Here is a 5614-nt window from a genome sequence, read left to right as displayed (position 1 = left end):
TTTAAGTTTGTTTTCATTTGTTTCCACAAACTTTTTGACTTCTTCCCTATTCTCATTCTTGACCCATTCACTGTTTAATAGCATGCTTTTCAGTCTCCATGATTTTAAGTGTTTTGGGTTTTTTCCTTTGGGGTTGGTTTCTAGTTTCAGTCCCTTGTGGTCAGAGAAAATGCTTGATATGATTTCAATCTTCTTGAATTGGTTGTGGCTTGCTTTGTGTCCTATCATGTGGTCTATCTTTGAAAATGTTCCATGTACACTTGAAAATAATGTGTATTTTGTTTCTTTGGAATGAAAACCTCTCTATATATATCAATCAAGTCCATTTCATCTAGGGTATTGTTAAGTGACACAATATCCTTTTTGATATTTTGTCTGGAAGACCTGTCCATTTTTGACAGTGGGACATTAAAGTCTCCTACTATAATTGTGTTGCTGTCAATATCTATCTTGAAATCCTCCAAGATTTACTTTATGTATTTGGGTGCTCCTATGTTGGGTGCATATATATTTACAATGTTTTTCTCTTCTTTGTGGCTTCTTCCTTGGAGTATTATGAAGTGACCTTCTGGGTCTCTCTTCATGGCCCTTCTTTGGAAGTCTACTTTGTCTGATATGAGTATTGCTACCCCTGCTTTTTTTTCCTGTCCGTTTGCTTGGAAAATTTGTTTCCAGCCCTTCAGTTTCAGTCTGTGTAAGTCTTTTGTCCTGAGATGGGTCTCTTGTAGGCAGTATATGTGTGGGTCATGTTTTCTTATCCATTCAGCTATTCTTTGTCTTTTGATTGGAGCATTTAATGCATTTACGTTTAAGGTTATTATCTATAGGTACGTATTCATTGCCATTTTTTCATACCTGTGTTCCTCTCTCTTTCTCTTTTCCTTCCTTTCCTTAAAATAGTCCCTTTAGCATCTCTTGCAGAGCTGGTTTGGTGGAAGTGTATTCTTTTAGACTTCTTTTGTCTGGGAAACTCTTTATTTGGCCTTCTATCTTGGTTGAGAGCCTTGCTGGGTACAGTAGTCTTGGTTGCAGGCCTCTGGTTCTCATTACTTGGAATATTTTTTGCCATTCTCTTCTGGCTTGGAGCGTTTCCATTGAGAAGTCAGTTGCTAACCTTATTGGGGATTCCTTGTATATTAGTTCCTGTTTCTCCCTTGCTGCCTTTAAGATCCTCTCTTTGTCTTGGAAATTTGCCATTTTCATTATGATGTGTCTTGCAGTGGGACTCCTTGGGTTCCTCTCGCTTGGGACTCTCTGTGTTTCCTGGATTTCTGTGACTTTTTCTCTCATCAGATTGGGGAAATTTTCCATCATTACTTTTTCAAACAGTTTTTCTGTTCACTGCTCTTCTTCTTCTCCTTCTGGTATCCCTATTATATGGATATTATATGGAAAAGTATATGGATACTTTTCATGTTGTCCTGTATTTCCCTTAATCCCTCTTCATTCTTCCTGAGCCTCTTTTCCTTTTCTTGCTCTTTCTGGGTGTGTTTTTTCTACTTTGTCCTCCAGCTCGATAATCCTATCCTCAGCTTCATCAAGTCTGCGTTTGATTCCTTCTACTGTGTTCTTCTGTTCTGAAATTGTATTCTTCATTTCGTCTTGGCCCTTGTTGATAGTTTCTATTTCCTTTTTCATGTTGATATAGTTTGCAGTGAGTTCATTGTAGTTTCCCTGTAGTCTCTGGTAGTTCTCTGTTAGCTCAGTGAGCTTCCTGATAACCATTGCTTTGAGCTCAGTATCTGATAGTTGACTTGCCTCTATTTCTTTTAGCATTCTTTCTGTGGCTTCCTTCTTTGCTTTCATTTGGGGATTGTTTGTTTGTCTTTCCATTGTTTGTGAGACTCTGCTTGTTAGCCTCTGCTTCTTAAATTGATCCGTTCTGACTCCCTGGGTTTATGGTATGAACTTCTATGGTAGAATGCCCATGGGATTCAGTGGTACCGTGTCCTTGATCTCCTGATCTCACTGGTCTTTAGCTTATGTTTTCGGCTCTAACAGTGTCTCACTCTGGGCTTTTCAGAGCTCCAGGTTTTATTTTCCTACCCGTTGGAAAAGTAGAAAGAAGAAAAATAAGAAAAGGATAAGGGAAGGAAGGACAAAGAAATAGAAAAAGAAAGGAATGAAGGAAGGAATGACGGAGGGAAGGAAGGAAGGAAGGAAGGATAGAAGGAAAGAAGGAGGGAAGGAAGGAAGGATGGATAAAAAAAGATCAGAGGAAAGATACTATGGAATATCAACAAAAATTAAAATAAAAAGATAAATAAAAGAAGGCAGGAAGAAGGAATAAAATAGTAAAGGAAGGAAGGAAGATGGAATTTAGGTGGAGAGGAATAAAAATAAAAAAATAAAATACAATAAAATAAAGTATTCTGCTGGTTTTAAACTTTCACATCAGTTCTGTTGCTCTTCCTGTCAGAGAAACAGGAAGGTGTGGGTGGAGGGATTGGTTTCACTTTTCTCCCTTCCTGAGCCACACTGTTTGCTGTTTTCAAGCCACCAGTCCAGTTCCTCAGCGCCCTTCTACTCCCCACTAAGCCTTTATTGCACCAGTTGTGCTGTCCTTGAGGTATACCGCTTAGGGGCAACTCACACTCCACCTTCTTGCTCTTTGCCATCCTAGATGCTAGGTGCTCTACTTCTCCTTTAGGGTAGTTTAGCCCCCAACTGGGTCAAGTCTTTCCGGGGACTGCAGTCTCCCCTAGCCCTGCAGGTCCTCTGTGCTAGGCATTCTGTCTTCCTCCTAGAGAGTGAGTAGGCCCTGCAGGGCTCTGTGCACAGGGGATATGTGGGAGATGTTCAGTCCCCAGTGCTTCAGGTGTGGTTGCTGGTGGGCAGCCAGACTGTTGATGGGGTTGCACACCAATCCCAGGCTTTGGGCCTGTGTTCCCGGGCAGCTGGGCTGTTGATCACGGTTCGCACCCACTAAGGGTTTCAGGTGTGGGCGCCCAGACCGCTGATTGGGGTGTGCACCCACCAGGGTGCTTTGGGCCTGTGCACCCAAGCAGCTGGGTCGCTGATCTGGGTACACAGTGATCCCCAGCTTTGGACCTGTATTCCTGGGCAGCCAGGCCACTGATCAGAGTGTGAATCCCACCTGGGTTTCAGGTGTGGGTACCCAGGCTGCTGATCTGGGTGAGCACCAACTGGGCTTCAGGTGTGTGCTGGGGCTGCTTATTCCTGGTCACAGACCAGGGGCTGAGGGGGTGGGGGCACAAGAGGCCATGGCTGCTGTGGAAAGTTCTCTAAACAGCTGCTAATTGCCTCTATTTTCTCTTTTTGTTTTTGATAAATTCCTCCTATTCAAGACCCCCTGGTCCAAACAAGCACCTGACCTCTCACACAGCCCAGCCTGGCTCTCTCCCAAGAATCCTGCAGCAGACCCTGCACCCGGGCCGGGAGCTTCAGCTGCCCTGGTCCCCATGCTGGTCCCAGGGACCTTATTGTCCTTAAGCACTCTTCTTACTGTCTGATCTTTCAGTGTCCTCTATCTTTGGTCTCTGATCTTCATATATGCTAGAATACTGTTGGCTGTTTGCTCCCTTCCTCAGATAGGCTAAGCATTTCACTGGTGCGGAGGGGAAGTGGACTCTGCTCCCACCTATCTCGCTGCAATCTTCCCCAATCCAGTTGATTTCTATATGTTTTTGTTTGTTTCTTTGTTTAGAACAGTTAACTATTTTTATTTATGGTGCATAAATTCTCTTGAATATTTTCAAAGGTTAATAGCTCAATGTAACAAAGTTTCATAGTTCATAATATAAAAGTTATTTTTTCTCTTCATTGTTCTCATTTGTTATAAAAACCTTCCAGTCTATTTAAACAAGGAGAACAAAATTATAGAAACCATTGTGTTTGTTTAAAGTTTATATAAAGTTTGATGATACTGATACTAATTATGTGTCTTCAAGCAATTTATACATCTTACTTTTCACTATGTTCTATTATGAACTTTTTAAAATATATTTATTGATTATGCTATTACAGTTGTCCCATTTTCCGCCCCCCTCACTACACCCCATCCTGCCCACCCTCTCCCTCCCACATCCCCCCCTATAGTTCATGTCCATGGGTCATCATACTTCTAAGTTCTTTGGCTTCTACATTTCCTACACTATTCTAACCCTCCCCCTGTCTATTTTCCACCTATCATCTATGCTACTTATTCTCTGTACCTTTCCCCGCCTCTCCCCCTCTCACTCCCCTATTGACAACCCTCCATGTGATCTCCATCTCTATGGTTCTGTTCCTGTTCTAGTTGTTTGCCTAGTTTGCTCTTGTTTTTGTTTTAGGTGTGCTCATTAATAACTGTGAGTTTGCTGTCATTTTTACTGTTCATATTTTTGATCTTCTTTTTCTTAGGTAACTCCCTTTAACATTTCATATAATAAGGGCTTGGTGATGATGAACTTCTTTAACTTGACCTTCTCTGAGAAGCTCTTTATCTTCCCTTCCATTCTCAATGATAGCTTTGCTGGATACAGTAATCTTGGATGTAGGTCCTTGCCTTTCATGACTTGGAATACTTCTTGCCAGCCCCTTCTTGCCTATAAGGTCTCTTTTGAGAAATCAGCTGACAGTCTTATGGGAAGTCCTTTGTAGGTAACTGTGTCCTTTTCTCTTGCTGCTTCTAAGATTCTCTCCTGTTTAATCTTGGGTAATGTAATTATGATGTGCCTTGGTGTGTTCCTCCTTGGGTCCAGCTTCTTTGGGACTCTCTGAGCCTCCTGGACTTCCTGGAAGTCTATTTCCTTTGCCAGACTGGGGAAGTTCTCCTTCATTATTTGTTCAAATAAGTTTTCAATTTTTTGTTCTTCCTCTTCTCCTTCTGGCACCCCTATAATTCAGATATTGGAATGTTTCAAGATGTCCTGGAGGTTCCTAAGCCTCTCCTCATTTTTCCGAATTCTTGTTTCTTCATTCTTTTCTGGTTGTATGTTTCTTTCTTCCTCCTGGTCCATACTGTTGATTTGAGTCTCAGTTTCCTTCGCATCACTATTGGTTCCCTGTACATTTTCCTTTGTATTTCATCGCTTCTCGGCCTTTTGGCTAAGACCAAGTGTAGTATCTATCATGAATTTTTAATTTAATCCTGCATTAATTTTAATTCTTTCACAAATTCTTTGTATTAGAGACTACTATTTATAGCCCCTGGTTTTTACCTGGTAAGAGAAACCTGACACACTTACTGAGATTGGCAGAAATGCTTTGATTTCATGGAATTCAAATCCAATCTCTAGAAAAGGAATAGGTTGTGTCTTAACATCAGCCAGTAAAAATAATGTGAAGTTTGCTGTAGAATTTTGGTAATGATTTTATTTCCTATAGAGCTGTCAGAGGGAGAAGCAGTAAGACCTACCTCATAGTTCTTTATGGTGAGGATTAAATGTAAAACTATAAAAAACAAATAAATAAGCCTGCCACACAGTAGGTTTTGAAGAGGAGTTAAATGTAAATGCTACAACAACACACACTGAGGTAATGTTAGATGATGGCCCAGAGGTCTGACACCTCTTAACCATTAAATCTATGACAGCAAAGCCTATTCTCCAGATTTTTTATGAATTAAGAAGAGTAAGTCTCAAGTACTGTTATTGTTTGTTTAGTGTCTTTC

At 41.0% G+C, this 5614-nt stretch overlaps 1 pseudogene; it reads left to right on the top strand.

The window, feature by feature from the left end:
• The first annotated feature begins 5029 nt into the window (after positions 1–5029).
• LOC112300523 (U2 spliceosomal RNA) lies at positions 5030–5181 on the top strand (annotated as a pseudogene).
• Positions 5182–5614: the final 433 nt, after the last annotated feature.

Source organism: Desmodus rotundus, chromosome 6 (assembly GCF_022682495.2).
Source record: "Desmodus rotundus isolate HL8 chromosome 6, HLdesRot8A.1, whole genome shotgun sequence".
In the NCBI taxonomy this organism is placed as follows: Eukaryota; Metazoa; Chordata; class Mammalia; order Chiroptera; family Phyllostomidae; genus Desmodus; species Desmodus rotundus.
Note: the sequence above shows the minus strand (reverse complement) of the source record. Positions and strands in the feature narration are given on the sequence as shown.